The sequence below is a fragment of the Lepidochelys olivacea genome (genome assembly GCF_965140295.1).
Source record: "Lepidochelys olivacea isolate rLepOli2 genome assembly, chromosome: 10".
NCBI classification, from domain to species: domain Eukaryota; kingdom Metazoa; phylum Chordata; order Testudines; family Cheloniidae; genus Lepidochelys; species Lepidochelys olivacea.
The window spans coordinates 74,718,952-74,737,062 of record NC_140420.1 but is presented as its reverse complement, the minus strand read 5'-3'; the positions used below and the strand labels follow the sequence as shown (position 1 = coordinate 74,737,062).

Genomic DNA, 18,111 nt, shown 5'->3' with positions numbered 1-18,111 from the left:
TTTATTATATATACATAATGTTGCATTATGTTTATTACATTATTTATCATGTAAAATGTCTACATCTCTTCAATTCGTCTGGTGGAACGTGGCACAATACAAATCAATACCGTGCTGATATTTGGAGGAAAAGACATAGTTCTGGACTGTATCATAATCTCTCTTTTTTTTCCTTTTTTTTTAAAAAAAGGGTAATTTTATTGATCCTAAAAGAGAATTCATTGCAGGGGTTTGCACCTGGCAAAGAGACCCAGATTTTCATGGGCCTACCACAGAGGCAGGAGAAAGCATGCAAAGAGAAAGGTGTATATTCCATAAAGGGCAGGTAGACACCTGACTACAGAATCTGAATAGACAAATGCTTGCTTGTACATGCAATTGTAGTAGAGCTGGTATGGAAAAAAATTGACAAAACATGTTGTTTGGCAAATGCCAATTTGGTGAAACCAAAACCGTTTCCCAGGAAGGATCTGATTCAACAAAGTTGCTGCTTTGAAATAAAAAATAAAAAAGTTTCAAAATTGTCAAAATGTACCTGTCCCAGGGTGACACTGGTTCTTTAAGAGGGAGCAGGGTCAGCAGTGCACCTGTGTCTTATCACCACACTCCAATATGGCTAATTAAGAGGGCTTTAAAGAGGACACCAGGGCCTAGAGAAGTGAGAGGAGAGTCCTAGTGAGTCAGATCAGACCAGTTCATTCTGGAAGGGCAGGTGAGAGCTGCTAGAGACCAGGGAGCTGGAGGAGTCCTGGAAGGAAGCAGAAGGTGTTTTCTGGGAGAAGACTCAAGGCAGAAGAGCAGCAAGAGGAGTTTGCTGGCTGGTCCCCAAGCCAGAGAGCTAGGACCAGAAGGCTGGAGAGTACTGAAGGCAGGAGGAGCAACAGCAGAAGGAGGTGTCCGCAGGCTCTAAGCTAGAGGGCTGGAGAGGGCTGAGGGAGGGGAGCAATTGAGGAGCTTATCTGCGGACTGCTCCAGAGCTGGAGTGCTGGACCCAGAGGAACCATGAGAAGGCCAGGGAGAGTGAGGGATGCTCCCCTGGCTAGGATGCTGCCAGCAGAGATATTTGTGGGGATTTCCACTAGAAAGAGCGGGGTTACACTCCATTTGGAAGGGCTGGGGTGGCTGTCCTGGTACAAGGACAGGCGAGGACTGTGCTGGAGAGACAGAACACAGTGAGAGATGCTGGGACTGCACTGAAGAGCCAGGGCCTGGTGAGAGACTTTGAGGCCGTATGTTGTATTACTATAAGGGCCATTCTGGGGGAATTCTGGACTCTGGTGTTTGGACTCATTCTGTTACGATTTATATCTATGGGACTTTTGAACTAAATAAGCTGCACAAGGGCTATACTGATACTTGGTAAAATGCTTTGGATTATTTCTGGGGAGTCTGCAGGAAGGAAACTGAGGAAGATGTGGTCTGCCACAGGAGGGAGTTCTAGTCAGGGCTCCCTATGACAGTCTGATTTTTATATCTTTTTCCAAGGGGCAAAAAAATCTGTTTTTCAGTTCAAAATGACTTTTTTGCTTTGAAGTCAAAGGTAAAAGCAAGGAAAAAATTGAAACAAAACATTTTGAAATGATTGAAGTGAAAAGGTTCAAAGGACCTGACTTTTTAAAAAAAATCTGAATTTTGTTCGAAGATTTTTGAGATTCCAACTTTTCATCCTGATACAGGATGGGGAAAATTTTCAAAATACTCAAATTCTCACAGGATAAAAAAAAAATTCCCATCCAGCTTCAAAGTGGAATTTATGCATATGCACTATTTGTGGTTTTCCACAGTATGGCTAGGTGGTGTGTGACATTTCCTACATAGTTTTGCCGTTGCATTTCAAGGGGGACTTATCGTGTGCTAAGCCAGTCCTAGGCAGGCAAGCCAGTTTTGCTAGATTGTCGGTAATATAAGAAAAAGTTCACGAAAGAATGAGAATGAGGCAGGGAAACTCATTTCCACTTTGGGGCCAAGTAAGGTTTCAAATTCAGACTGTCAAAAAAGAATATCTAGTACATTAAACTTCTAGATTTGTATTCTATCCCTGATTTTTATGCAGACAAATTATCCATATTTAGAGGGCCTCATTTTCCCTTTAGTCTGCCAGCAGAACTCCCTATACTGTTGATTTTACTTACATACATAGAATAAGCAGAGAACATTAGAACAGCAAATCACTTGCTGACCTAAAGTAAAATGATGAGAGCCTTAATAGGTGAATGGTGTATGAGCATTGCTATCTGTCTGGACATAGCAGTGATGTCTCAGTTATAACCAGCACTAAGATTTTAAAGGCTTTAAATACCAGCAGGTACTATACAAGCAGCCAATGAAAAGAACTCAGGGCAGACATAATTTACTCGATAGTTCAAACTGGTGAGCAAACATGCTGCCGTGTTCAGAACAAGCTGCAAGACACAGAAATGCCCTGCTTGAGGCCCGAGTAGAAAGAATTAGAGTAACAGAGCTTTCATGAGGACATGTGTTGCTCTTACAGGGTCATCGTAGGATAAACAAGGGCAAATGGCACAGCTGAAAGAAATTGCCTCATGCCACCAAAAACTCATATGGAAGGAATCTCTGTTACTAGTTCCACCAGAGTGATATGAGTGGAGTTTCTCCATGGATGTCAAGAGATTTTCTGAAGACTTTAAACAAGGTGACTTCTGCCCTGTCAGAACCTCAAGCCTTGTGTTGAATAGGATTTAAAGGTATGGTTTTTTTAGAACGTGCTAGCTAACATGTTCTAATGAACACCTTCTAACTAACAAGTTCTAAAGTTCTGGGATGGTGTTTTGGCCCCAATGAAGTCAATGGCAAAACTCCCATTGATTTCTGTGGAGCCAGGATTTCATCTCTAGCGTGTACAAAACAGTGTCTTTTACAAGTTCTCCTTTTCTGTACTAGAGCTAATGTGTTCTAACGATACACATTTAAATCCTAGCCAAGACAAGGACTTACTGAGTAACTCCTCTACAGTGAGCCATCCTAAAGGGTATTTTAAACCCACTAATTCAGCTCCTTTACACACCCAACTTGCCCAAGCCACAACTCTCCTTGTCCCTCCACCCCAATAGGCCAGGGAGCCATCTTCCATCCACACCAACAACAAAGAAATAAGATACACAAACCTCAAATCACACAAAATGAACATCCAGAAGATGACAATAAGTGAACCTCCCACTGTGGTCAAACCCCGAAATACCCACATTCCAAACAACCACTCGCACTCCACCAAAGCAATGAAACTTGTAATTCTCTCATATATCATATTTTTATAATAGCAATAGCTTTTCTAAAGGACATATTATTATAATTACAACTTACAATGCAAAGCACATAAAAGCCACAATGAGACTGGACCTCATTGTGTAAGGCACTCTGCAAAGATACTGTAAAAGATGGCCTCTGCCCCAAAGAACTTACAATTTAAAAAGCCCAGACATAACTGGTAGATGAGCCATATAACCGGGTCAAAGTGGCCGATGGGGGAGACTGGGTAACAAACATAATAGGATGTGAAACTTACATATTTTGGAAGGATTTGTAAGAGACCCAATTCATCCTAAAGGGAACCACATCAAAATTTCCGTCACTAGCCAACCCAAGGTGTGATGCTGGAGCACATGGAAATGGGGTTGTTCTCAGCGCACAGATACTCCTTCAAAGATGTTCAGTGCTCATCATGGAAAATCATGACAGAATTATTTTTAACATTAAATTGTATTTATTTTTTAACATTAAATTGAATTTATAACCCATTAAAATGACCTTGCTTTATATTATCTTTTAAAACAGTTACCACAAGCCATTTTCCTGAACATATTTAACACAGAGAGAATTAGAAACTGCCTTTGGGCCTGATCCAAATCCCCTGGGAGTCAATGGGAAAAATTCCAGTTTCTCTGGATCAGGCTTTTATTCTGAAGGGAAGAAGCTGATGGTATTATTTTTGCTAGCTCTAATGAAAATAATCAAGTTGGAGTGACTGTATTTTAGTGACATACAGTGTTGGAATCAAATAATTGTGTGGGAATGAGCAAAAGGCCAGTTCTTTGGGTCAATCTAAAGAGATCCACCCCAGGAACTCCTTTGAAAATACTTTTCATTTGGTGCATTCCACAGACGAGTTCTTCAGAAGTAGCCTTATTAGCCAGGGATAAAAGTCATCCCCTGCAGTTATAGTTTAGCAGTGTCCAGAGAAGGGACGTGAACTATACCAGAGGCAATGAAATCCCCTCTTCAATCAAAGACTGGTAAGAGCCCAAAAGCCTCTTTATTTGTATTTTAAAATAATATATAAAATCTCAAACTTTGTCTCCTGCTGTCTCCAGAGGCTCTCTGGCCTGAGACACATGGTAAGTTAAATACAGTGGAAAGACTAAGCAGCATCTAGGCAGATCTAGAAGCTGTCCGAGAGTATTTCCACAACTACTCCCATAATTGATTCAGAATGTGATGTTCCCTCTCAGCAGACAACACGAAACAAAGACTAACATCCCCCTTTGCAAACAGGCTCTGAAAATGTGCCATGGATTATCAGGTAGAACAGGGAGGAGGAATGCAAGATTAAAATCGAACAGCCTATAAGGATAGGGGAAATAAAAGAGAGGGTTGGGGAAAGAACAGCTCTGAGATGCTAAGAAACACTTGCAAACTATGCCGTCAAACAAAGTTGTCCTGTCAAGGGGACCTGATCCAAGATTTATTTTTGTCAAGCTCATTTTGTTAGTACCCTTCCCCCCCACACACACTTTCTTTCTTTCTTTCTTTCTTTCTTTACAAGACAAACTGACTCCTCCAATCAATCTGTCTGAATTCTGGGGGTGGATTTTTGTGCCCACGTTAGTGTGTCCTTAAAAACAATCTCATGAAGATTGGTATCAAGACCTAGCTCTTATATATCATGGCCTGGTCACTGAGTTCCTTTCAGCTCCTCCAAAACTCCCCCTCCCTCCCCCCACCACCTTTTTGTTGTTCCCAGAAAGGAAAGTGAGTTTTGAAAGTGTCAGAATAGTGTAAATGCTGATATATTGGCCACAGTTGTTTGAAGGCCTTTTGAGAGACAAACTCCTCCCCTCTCCTCTGTTCCCTTCAAGTTGGGAATGATTCATCAGCTGGCCTTTAGCAAGAAAAGAGACCTGCCCTGGGTCTAAGGCCTTTGACCTGTGTGAAGAGAGGGGTCAGACTGGGAGCAACTGCGTCAGGACCATTGCTGCAGCGACAGGTCTTGGAAAAACAAGGGAGAGGGGCCTGAAAGAATGGAGTGGGATGGTGGGAAAAAGTGGGAATTTATAAAAGTTAAGAGTATATTTCTAAGAGTCTCAGTGGATCAGCTGACAACAAGGGTCAGGGGTCATATTTATGCTTGATTCCCTGAGCATGTTACAGTAACATCTGCTTGTTAAGGGTCTAGGGGGACCAAATGTTTCTGACCTCTGACAACAAAAAGGGACAAACTGAGAGATTAGGGTGTTTGTATTAACATTTGGGTCTGACTTTAAAGTTTCCCTCTCCTGAGCCTGGTTTGTCAGTATTGCCTCATTTATTTTATATTCTACCCAAATATTCAGGTCAACCATGGCAAGTATTTTGCCTGAATTTGAAGCCACAAGGTGCATGTTAAAGCCACCCCTTCCATGTGCAAGGGAGTTGGAATGGTGAAAAATGATATGTTAATAAAGGTGGGGCCAATTCAATTCTCCCAGATCTGATCACCCCAGATTTTCTGCAGAGCAGAGCTGGAATCTGGACCTGGATCTGGATCTGAATTTCTCAGCCTGTGTCTGTATCTATTAATGACTGAACTAAAACCCAGAATGTAACCACAACTTTGTGGGTAGGGTTTGAAATCTGGCTTTTAATTTTGCAGCTTGGATGTAACACTATTATATATAAGCAGACTTGGAAGAATTTGTTGTTGTTTTTTAATATAATTTCAACTGCTAATATCAATTATTATTGTAAAGCATTTTTCCCCTATTTTTATCTATTTAAATTTTCAGAGTTGTGGAAATTGTGAGGCTGGGAGGGGGACCATAATTATTTAATGACAGTAGATGTTGAGATTCAAAAGGTTAATGTTAAATATAAAATTGTCAATATCACATCTCAAGCTGTACAAAGTAAATATCCTTAAATCAAAGTGTATAAGCTCCCAAACAATATTTTTCATACATTACCTGTCTGCAAATGTTTATCATCATCTATGGAAATATTTTTTCATTGGTTTTGTTGTGTACGGAGAAATCAATATTTACAGAGGGGGAAAAATCTAATCCTTCCCAGCCTATATATAAGAAAACTATACATATGGAAATTCCTTAAATAATGGATACAAAGTGTTAACATCCCCTAACCCCAGAGCTGTATTCCGAACTCATTTTGGTAAGCAACAAAATAATAATGATGTATTATAATTCTGTATTATAGTCCCAGGACCTTAAATATTTACCTTTCCCTGTGACAATGTCCCAATCCTAGGACTCTCCTGGGACAGATGGATACTCTTTCGTAGAATCCTTTACCTAATGGTCCCTTTCCCCACCAGCTAGAAGATTCTTAGCTTGGTCTCTCTGTAGCTAGATTTGAAAGGCTAAGGTTGCTGAATTTAAGTGAATAAGAAATTCTCCTCCAAACCAGAGATTTGGGGAGAAAAGATTAAGATTAAAGCCCCTGTTGTCATGTGTCAATCTTTTACATAAAAGGGCTGCCTTTGTTCTGATTGAAATTGACGCCAAAAATTCTCATCCCCTTAACTGATTGCAGAACTGGGCCCACCATTTAACCTTACACATTGAACATTTCCAATCCATGACCAGTCTCAGTCAAATACCAAGTTCATTACAGTCATTTCCTGGGATCAGTCCAGTGGCCACGAGTAGCTAATGCCTTTTCGCGTATGTTGGCCTTCAAGACCTGGGAAAACAGACTTGTCTATTTTAGCTTGTTTATGGACACTTTCTGTTACACTTCAGGCAGTTCACTTCTGTATATGGTTAAAGCTGCAGCCCAGACATTCTCCCGAGAGATAATATGAAGTTTTGTTTTGGCAAAACAAAAGCCCCACCAATGGAAACATTTTGTGTGTGTGTTTGGATTATTTTTAGCAGGGAACTGCTAAAAATGATCTTGTATTGTGCTATCATGTAACATTGCCCTGTCTTTAGGTCCAAAGTCAACAGTGGTTAAGTTCACATCATACAGTCCAGTTCCCCATTTAATGGTGTAAAAGGAAAATATGTTCTTGGAATCTAAACATCACAGTGGAAGACTCCATGAGCTAGGAGAGATCTGAGGTATTGGGATCTAGGGAGATGGGGGGTGTTTAAAGGTGGGGTGCCAGAGCAGGGGGGAGTGGTGGGAGAAAAGAATGTGGACCTTTCAAATCCACCTTTGTGATTATAAATAATAAAAAATTTCATTCGGAAGTGCATTCTGCCAACCGTCACAATAAACCTCCTAGCAGGTCATTGAAATTCTCTTAATCAGGGTCAGAACCCACAAGCTGGGGTCTGCCCTGTGAGTTCAGTGGGAAAAATATTCTCCTTCCCAAGTAGATTTCTTTCTCTTTCCTTTTCTCTTTGAGCGGGAAGGGACCGCCGCATAAGCATGCAGAGCAATTTTCCAGTACATTAACCCAGGAGGGGGGAAATCCTTACTATCCACGCAAGGGGGAGGGGAAAATGGAGCAACCGGGTGAGCTGAAGATCGATGAGCCTGGGATATGAGAGAGAGTAGTTTTTCCACTGTCCTGCCCTATACACCTAGGACAAAGGCTTCATTGAGTGAGATGCTTGACATCAGCCTCATAAACTAGTAGTTGGGCACAAAAGGTCTGACACTTGAAAGCACCAATCCCAGCCCTCCTTCCATTGCAGCTGCACAGAGGGGATGGGCCTAACAGTTGTGCCCCTTTGTCATCCTGTAGGACAAGAGGTGAAGATAAATAGTGTTGACTTTAATGCAGTCACACAATTTTGTGTTTTTCCAAAAGACAACATTTCCTCCCAGGCCTTACATTATTACCTCAGGCTGGTATAGCCATCTTTCTTTCTCTTGTGTATCAGGATGGCTCAGGAATAGCAGGGGAGGAAGGGAAAACCAAAGCTTCCATGCCTCTTTGCCTGTACGGAAGCGGGCTGTACTCCCTAGGTCTTGCTTTGTTATGGTGGGTTCTTTCTTTCTCATGGGAAATATGGGCATGGCCTGAAGAGCTGGGAATGAGAATTTTCTGAGCTAAATCTACTCCCCACCCCAAACCCTAACCCTAAAACAGACTGGATAGTGTCTGAAGATCAACACCAGAAAGCAGAAATCTGTTAAGGAGCAGCTTCCTGGAGTAAAACTTGTCCCTATGTATTTAAACCAACTCCTTGAAAACCATGAATCCCATGGGCTTTAAAGAGTAGGAACTGGATTGTTAAGATATTTCACCTATTAATGTAGTTAGAACTTAAGCTTTTATTTGGTTATATTCACAGGTCCACTGAGACATGTTAGGGGAGGAAGAATGTGGGTTAGAGAACCTCTGAGCCCATTGAACGTGGTGGGTTAGAGCCAAGTTAAAGTGTCTGGAAGGTTCACAGCCTGAGTATTACCCTGTCTCCTCTAACTGGCTGCGGAATGTCTTCTGTGATCTGTTTTTGTCATCCTGCACAATGCCTTATTAGAAGAAAATGAAAACATCCTGAGCTATCAACATTTGTCTCCGTTCAATGCTCCTTTTCCTTTTCTAGTGGACTTGTGGAGACCATATCATGCAGAATATAAGTGGCTAGTTAAGATTGCTGTACCAGTTGGAAACATAAATGTGTTGGACATTGAATATTCCTATTTGCTTGTCTATATAGAATAACCAAAGGTGCTGAGGCAGGAGTTACTGGATCCTTCCTTGGGGTGCATATTTCCATTTTCGAGTTAACTATCATTTTTCATTTTCCAGATTATGGGGTCTAGTGGAGTTTAATTGTTGGGTCTTCATCTTTCTCAGTCTATGACCTTGGACAAACTGTAAAGGATGTTTTACATACTTAAACAATGCCTTTTGTTCCTATTTGATAAAAGAATAGAAAGGACAAAAGCATAATCTTTCAGGATGTTTTTGGTCATCATTCTTTTGGCCTTCTGAGATTGGCAGCTGAAGAAAAAATGAGAAGTTCTGCATTTGAAAATTAGCATGATACCTTGTGGCACTTGTAATAGTCAAGGAAAGAGACTTTTGGGACAAGTTGTCTCTTTACCTCAGTCTTCCTCTCTGTAAAATGTGTACTTACCTCACACTTACATTGTGAACATCAGTAGGACAACAGTGTGGCTGAATGGATAGGGCAGCTGTCTGGGAGGAAAAAGAGACCTGGGGAGAAGTCTTGGCCACACTGAAATCAGTGGCAAAACTCACACCAAGTCAGTAGGGTCAGGGTTTGACCCCTGGGGTCTATACTTATCTAAGCCAATGACTGGCTGTGCATCTCAGCCCTTCTCAGCAAAAATCCATATTGGGTACTTATTTTTGTGCCTTAGTTTTTAGGTGCCTAACTTGAGGCACCTTGGGCATCCTTTTCAGAGGTGCTGGGCACCAGTTGAAGTCAGTTTTCTACCGTGGCTGCTCAGCATCTCTGAAAACCAGATTTTTGAGGAGTTATTCTGGATTTATGCTAGCATAAGCAACATTGAATGAAGCCACCACAGGCCATTTTTTCGAAGGTATTTAGAAAGCAGTGGGAGTTAGAAACCTAATCTGCTTAGGCACTTTTGAAAATCCCACTGGGTGTGTCTCTGCATCTTTAAGCACTTACATGCCTTTGAAACTCTGTCCCTGTGTCCTCATACTTGGCAATTACTTTTTTTGTATCTGTCAGGCAGGTAATTCAGTGATCCTGCTGAACAGAGAGTCCTTGCCTGCGTAAAAGTTATACTTGGTGGGTCTTACAGATATACACGTGTTTCTGATAGTGGTGCTTAAGGGCCAACCAAAAATAGGGCCCCATTGTATCCGGCACTGCACAGACACAGAGTAGTGGATGGTCTCTGTCCCAAAGAGCTTGCAGTCTAAATAGACAAAACAGATACAGGCAGGAGGAAGGAGTAGAATGTACAACTAGAGTGAACAATGTGATGTCAGCAAACTTTGTGTTAGTTCCACAGTTATCATTCTTTATTTATTAGTTTGGAAGTGGGTTTACTTAGGAGGGGATCAGCTGAATGGGAAGATAAGACAAGGGAAGAGGGCAAGAGGGACAGGTGTGGAATGAAGCTGAGCATGTATGATGAGATTACTGGTTCTGTGGATGAAGGGAAAGCAGTGGATGTATTGTATCTTGACTTTAGCAAAGCTTTTGACACGGTCTCCCATAGTATTCTTGTCAGCAAGTTAAGGAAGTATGGGCTGGATGAATGCACCATAAGGTGGGTAGAAAGTTGGCTAGATTGTCGGGCTCAACGGGTAGTGATCAATGGCTCCATGTCTAGTTGGCAGCCGGTGTCAAGTGGAGTGCCCCAGGGGTCGGTTCTGGGGCCGGTTTTGTTCAATATCTTCATAAATGATCTGGAGGATTGTGTAGATTGCACTCTCAGCAAATTTGCGGATGATACTAAACTGGGAGGAGTGGTAGATACGCTGGAGGGGAGGGATAGGATACAGAGGGACCTAGACAAATTGGAGGATTGGGCCAAAAGAAATCTGATGAGGTTCAATAAGGATAAGTGCAGGGTCCTGCACTTAGGACGGAAGAACCCAATGCACAGCTACAGACTAGGGACCGAATGGCTAGGCAGCAGTTCTGCGGAAAAGGACCTAGGGGTGACAGTGGACGAGAAGCTGGATATGAGCCAGCAGTGTGCCCTTGTTGCCAAGAAGGCCAATGGCATTTTGGGATGTATAAGTAGGGGCATAGCGAGCAGATCGAGGGATGTGATCATTCCCCTCTATTCGACATTGGTGAGGCCTCATCTGGAGTACTGTGTCCAGTTTTGGGCCCCACACTACAAGAAGGATGTGGATAAATTGGAGAGAGTCCAGCGAAGGGCAACAAAAATGATTAGGGGTCTGGAACACATGAGTTATGAGGAGAGGCTGAGGGAACTGGGATTGTTTAGTCTGCAGAAAAGAAGAATGAGGGGGGATTTGATAGCTGCTTTCAACTACCTGAGAGGTAGTTCCAGAGAGGATGATTCTAGACTATTATCAGTGGTGGAAGAGGACAGGACAAGGAATAATGGTCTCAAGTTGCAGTGGGGGAGGTTCAGGTTGGATATTAGGAAAAAATTTTTCGCTAGGAAGGTGGTGAAACACTGGAATGCGTTGCCTAGGGAGGTGGTGGAATCTCCTTCCTTAGACGTTTTTAAGGTCAGGCTTGACAAAGCCTTGGCTGGGATGATTTAATTGGGTATGGGTCCTGCTTTTGAGCAGGGGGTTGGATTAGATGACTTCCTGAGGTCCCTTCCAACCCTGATATTCTATGATTCTATGAAGAGACTGTGAGGGAGCAGGAGGGGAAGGGAGAGGGTTGGTGCAAACAGCCAGTCAGAACTGAGCAGAGAAAGTCCAGTCAAAAGTATAGGAAGTTCTCTGAAGGTCTTAAGGTTGTTGCTTTCATATGCTTTATTTCACTGAAGTCCAGAGAGAAGACTTCTTTCAATACCTTGAGGTATTGCGCCATTTAGGCACGGGCTTGCATTAGGCAATTAGAGTGCTGCACAGAGAGTGTAAAATGACTGGATTGTCTAGTCTGTACCTCAGGCAGGTAGAACTGAAAGGTGTTCTGTTCCCACCTCCATCCTGTCCATCTCTGCCCCTTTCGGGCAATGTGTCTCCAGAGATATATAGAGAGAGCGCTCTGTGTGTCTTTCCTCCATCCTTGTGCACATTCTCAGGGCTAAGTGACAATTTGGTCCCAAATAGATTGGGCCATATCCTTGGTCCTTCACTCAGGCAAAGCCAAGAAGCCAGAAAGATGCCCTACCAGGACAGCTGGGGATTCCCCTGACATAAGGGTAGTCCTGAGTGGTGTAAAACTAGCTCTATGATGCTTGCTTCCAGCCTCACAATGAAGGAGTGTTGGCAAGAACATGGCTGAACAGGTTGTATTCTGGTGAGCCTGGGCCAGCAAAGCAGAACCTAGGAGGCTCTTCCAGTTAGTCTAATTTAGAGCATCCCAGAAGCTGCCCTAAGTTACTGCAGGGGTGAACCATACTTTGTTTGCCTGGAGTATCAGGAGGGAGAGAGCGTAAAGTTGGCTTTAAGCCACCTTTCTCCCATGCCCTTTTGGATTATGTGCCTGGGTCAAGCAAAGCTCATTTGGACCCTAGGATAAGTCTTTTGATTCTGTTCCCATCTCCAGTCTTTTATATATTAACTGCTCAAAGGACAAAAGTTTTCTGCTATCAAGGTTTTCATTAGGTTTGACTGGGAAAAGCATGAGATACTTTAATTCGGCAGCCCCCCTGCAATTTTGTTTCCTAAACAAAGTAGCGTACTTTGGAAAAGTATGCTGGAAACCAACTACGGCTTAAAATGTTTATGTTGGCTGCGTATTCTGCTGTTAGGAAATTCCAAAGCTGGTCAATTCTTCTTCTTCTTCGGAACTCACAGTAATAGCTGACTTAGAAGTAATGCAGCATCGTGCACTCTGCTGATGCTGGGATGTAGCATCCCTGGCAAATGCCTTTGTAGGTTTAATGTTGAATTACTAAAAAGAAAAGGCTGCTACTCTGAAACCTGCTGAATTACTGTAATTCTTTATTTTTGGGCAGTTCCGCGATTACGTTAGTTCCAGGATATGTCTTATTCAGAAGAAGCAGCTTGCATTCTTACCGTTACACAACTGTCTTGGCATTGCATTCACATTTTGAGCTCCCTCCCTTTCCAGTGTTGCGCTGGAAAATTCCATACCAATGATGAAGTTCTCTGACTTACATTTTAAGTCTTAAATGTTTGTGGTCCAACATACCTGCCCAATTTTCTTTCACTCTATAGTATACTCTCTGCTACTGAGAGGAATGGACAGTACTGGTTGTAATAAGGCAACATATGGAGAAAATGGCCAAAGAATCCATATGGGAGTGGCTCTAATTGTCCTGTTCCTCTTCAATTGTGCCCAAATACCTGCTGTATGTGGAGGGATGCTGGGATCTGCAGCATACAGGTACTTAGAGCTTGCTCATCATATCTTGTTTCCTGCTTACATAGCCTGGGAATGACATTAGTTCCACCACAGATATAAGGGGCAGGATTTGCCATTGACTACTGCAGTACTGGACCATATACGTTTCACACAAAGAACGGAATCCTGCTGCACAGAGCTTGTCAAAATAAGGCAGAAAAGGTTTTGCAAAAGATGTTAACTTTTTGATGCAAATGTTGAATTTCTGCAACATTTTGACCACCCGATAAACAGGTTGAAAACCAGTAATGAAATTAAATGAAAAATGTCAGAAAAAAAATGGTTTTCAAACAGTTCTTCTACATAATAATAAATAGATTTTCTATAGTGCTTTTTATCCATAGTACTCAAAATACTTTACAAAGGAAGGTGGAAATATTATTATTATTATTCCTAATTTAAATAGGGTAAAATCGGCCACAAAGAAAGTAAACCCAAATTCACAGACTGGGTCTCTGGCAGGGACAGCATTACACATAAGACCTCCTGACTTTCAGCCCTGCACCTCATCCTCTTGACAATACTACATATTTATTGTAAAGGCCCAAGAAGAAGTACAAACTATTATGGTTCTCCACTGAATGCATCCAATGAAGCTTATCACAAAAGCTTATGCTCAAATAAATTTGTTAGTCTCTAAGGTGTCACAAGTACTCCTTTTCTTTTTGCGAATACAGACTAACATGGCTGCTACTCTGAAACCTGTTATTATGGACATGTATCTTCTGTACAAATATAGTAGCTAATCCAACTTCCCCAGGAGTTAATGGGAGATAGATCCAGCGCCTACAATGGTGTGTGATCATTTTAGATAGAAGACTTCATAGAGCAGGATTCAAGCGGTTTCTTGAATATAAATCATGCTCAAATTTTATAAAATAAAACAATCTCTGTAAAAGTAAAACGTTGTTATTTTAATTTGCTTCTCCTGAAGCAGCTCAACCCCTACAGGAAAAGGGAAAGAGAAAAATTGCTAAATTCATTAGTTAAGCTGGGTCGAAACATTTATAGGTGATGATGAGTTGAAGGGTATTAGGTGAATTCAGTGAAACTACTCATGCTTACAGGTTTCATCCGATGAAGTGAGCTGTAGCTCACGAAAGCTTATGCTCAAATGAATTTGTTAGTCTCTAAGGTGCCACGAGTCCTCCTTTTCTTTTTACTCATGCTTAGTTAGGCATTTCTTTAAGTACTTTGCTAACTCGGGGTCTTAACTGAGCTCCTATGCCCAGGTAGCCGATACCATAGAAGAACTACCTACAAATAAGAACAAAAAACATTTTATTGAAGAAAATAAATAAATATAGGATAAACTTGTGTTTTAAAATTGCCATTCCTGTTGAAACTAGAAGGAAAAGAAATCCCAATGTTCTGGGTTTGTGAAAAAAAGAAACGTGTTTCATTCTAACCTTGATTTCCCCCACCCCAAATAAATGTAAATAAAAGCCATCTTTAAATGAAGCAATCTTTATTACATGAAAAAAAATGAATAAAATGCTTGAAGCTGTATTGGTCTTTAACAACAAGCTGAATTGGATCATAGCTCATTTTAAAAGCTGCCAAAATCTGAAGAAAACACATTATCAACCTGAAAGTTTGTTTGAGCTATTTCTAACCGATTTGTTAGTCCGATAAAAGGTTGCACTTTAACTACCTTGGCTCACTTAAGAATAATTGACTTTTCTTTCATTTTTATGGCATCGTTTAAGCTTTAGAATGGATTATTTGCTTGAATATTCCTGCCATTTGCAGCTACTGATAGATGAGCTCGCAGGCACAAGGAACTCTCCAATTTCTCTTTCTGAGCAATATACTGTGCATCCACAGTGAATTATTCTCTTAGGGTAAATTCACTCTGGTGCAACGGGCTGGGGAAAGTGCTTTGCATGTGGCTTAAGTCTCATGGTGGGCTGCTTAGGAGGACTGAAGCCCCTGTCAAAAGTAAGGATGGATTCCACAGTGACTCAGAATTGGCCAGCATGGGGAAGCAGGGCTAGGAAGGACTATGAGATATTTGACTTTGAGGCTCCTGTGGCCAAAAAACGTGCATGTGGGCCTGATCCATTGACTAAATGGAATAACCCTCCAATGGCTTCAGTATTCTCCCAATTGAGCATCGGTGGCTGTTATGCTAGCCCATAGGCTAGGAAACTGACTGGGGAGGGTCTGTTACAGCCCTATGCAACACTAGTTGTGGATGTGAATTCCATCTCCCCACCCCAGCTTAGTTCCCCATATAAAGTCCAGCTGCTTGGCTTTTGTGTGGGAAGGGATGAATTTCACTCTTAGTGAATTTCTGGCTTGCCACACACAAAATGTCCTGTGTGAGGGAATTCACTCCATCAAAGGAGAGCCATTTTCATCCTGATTTGTGTCTGAAACATGAAAACAACATAACAGCTGCATGCTGCATTGAATAAAGAACATACACATGCATTTAAATCACTTATATCTTACTTTTTTATGATGCAATTGTGAATTATGTTCTTTTTGCATCTGTAATTAGAGGGCAGAACAGATGGTGAAGGCTTCGTTTAAAGTGATGTGTCCATTAAAATAACCTATGCTGCCAAATGATTGTTCACTATAACAGGGTGTTCATTCTCTGTCTACAGCAAGCATTTTGCTCCGCTGAAATACATTGGTAAGGTCTCTGGACTTTACACAATGCTTTTAGGGCTTCCCTATAAAAGAATTCACTGCAACCGTGTTAGTACCATAACTCCAGAGCATATGTTTTACTGTTTCATTATAATTTTAAAATGATCTTGTGTATAATGATAAGAATTTATGACCATAAATAACAGGCTATGTTTGAGATGGCAACAATGAATTTTCTAAAGAAAAATGCAATCTGTCCGAGGGCGTAAGTGTAATAAGTTTGGTGTTCTCAGCTAATCCCCAATGGCCATTTGTTCACATTATACAATTTGGCACAAAGAGCAGCCTCTTCTCAGGAAAGAATCAACCCTTCTTATAAGACAAAGGAGAGTTGCAGGGCAGGGGTGTATTGCCAAAATGACCTGGGGAAATTTGCACAGTACCTTCCATACATCCAGATGGTGCTTTCATGAGCTCTAAAATCTCTGAACCTAAATTTTAATAATGTAAAGAACCTTAATCTAAAATTTAAAATAAAAGTAGAAAAATGATACATTTGCAACAAAACTAAACAGCTGAGGAACTTGAAGACTGCTTGACAAAGGACATTGCCAATAGGACAGAACCTTTGAACACTATGTCACTGGTATGAATCCAGCTTAGGTCGATAATAATTGAAACTCACTGCCAAAGCCAACTGGGAACTGTCTGGTGGCCTATGGAAAATAAACTGGCAGTCTTAGTCCAATTCCTAGTGAAGATGTAGCCTAATAACCGGCTGGCCTTGTTGGCAGTCTCAACAGAGAGGCCAATGACTGAATGGACAATGAAGACCCACCCTTATAGAACATCCCTACAAGTCAGGGCAGAAATATACTGACAGGGAATTATGGAGACTTTTACACTGCTGCTAAGTCATATCTTTCTGTGGCTAAACAACTTCATTCTCCAAGGATGTCAAACCAAACACTCCCTTGAGCACTAAAATTCACCTCTATGCAGAGGACCAACAAAAATCTGTGCACCACTTATTAAGCTTTATTATGAAGTCTTAAGTTGTGCATGGGCCTTATCATGTTGAATTTGCAGTAGGGTAAATTTCAGCTTATGGGTTTATATAGTTCAGAAGTAAAGAGAATGATGCTAATTGACAGAAAACATATTTTTTGAGTGGGTACATTATTGTAGAACTGGTGGGCAAAATTCTTTGCTGGTTCAAATGGATGCAACATCACTGAAATCAGTGAAACTGCACTTTTGCACCACAAGACATTTGGGTTCTTTGCATGGTGAAGCTGAATTTCACACAGGGACTCTGATTGAAAGAGATTTTTGTTTTTAGAAGGTCCCATGGCACTGTGAGACAGCATGGTTTCCTAGGCAGAAATTATAAAACTGCTTGACACAGATAATTAAGGAAGAGTATGATATGTTTGAATACGTTCATTACTGATATGGTACATGGAACTGTAATATAGTGCCTAATAAATACAACACAACTAATCACATATATAATAAAATGTGGTGGCCAAACAGATACGTTATTTTCCTGTGGAAGCTCAATTTCTTTTTCTTTTCCTTTTTTCCTCTTATTTATTTATTTAAAAATATATAAATAGATTGTGGTTCTGCTTTCATTTTAAACTCTGAGAAGACCATTTGTCAACATTTGAGTGGCTTTGCACACCCGCTGTTTATACGCTTTAGGCTGCAAACCGGTTCTTCAGTGGTCAAGTAGATTTTGCAGAGTGGCTCTATTATTCGGTGTTAGGATTTAGATCTTTTTTTTTTAGCATGCCTATAACAATTGTGTTACCGTACCTGCCATTGATCATCATTTCCCAATTACTGTAACACAAGAAGCACACATGGTTTCCAGATTGCACTTCTGATCTCCTCCAGTCCACAGCTGTTTGCTTAATGAATGCTTGTGGTTTGTTTCCTTTGCCCTGGAATAAAAAAAGAGACTGAGGCCATAGATCAGGGAAGAAAATGCTAATTCGCATGTTGATTGCGGTATTGTTAGAGGCCTACATGGGCTCAGTGTTTGTTCAGGGCTGCTCTAGTGCATATAAGTTTCACTCCATTCAGGTTAAAAGAAGCTTTACCTGCCTGCCCACCCAAGTAAGCTTTCTGTGTGTGTGTGTGTGTGTGTGTGAGTTGAGACCTTCAGCATTGTTAAATCAGACCGTAAGAAGAGGTGATGAGTGACATGTTTTCACAGAGGACAGTTTTCAGGTCTTGAAGAGACCTGTTGGAATAAACACATCTGAGATAATAGCATCAAGGCAGGACAAAGGCTACATCAGTGTAAAAATGCCATCAGTCTGAGACATTCTGATGGGACAGCAAG

The 18,111-nt window shown here is 41.3% G+C and overlaps 1 long non-coding RNA gene across 2 annotated transcripts in view; it reads left to right on the top strand.

Annotated features, from left to right (window-relative positions):
• The first annotated feature begins 4,143 nt into the window (after positions 1 to 4,143).
• Positions 4,144 to 18,111, top strand: part of LOC311527591 — a 63,693-nt gene continuing 49,725 nt past the window's right edge. For both annotated transcript variants that reach the window (XR_014713381.1, XR_014713382.1), the window contains exon 1: positions 4,144 to 4,250. This is a non-coding gene — a long non-coding RNA (uncharacterized lncRNA). The remainder of the gene's footprint in view (positions 4,251 to 18,111) is intronic.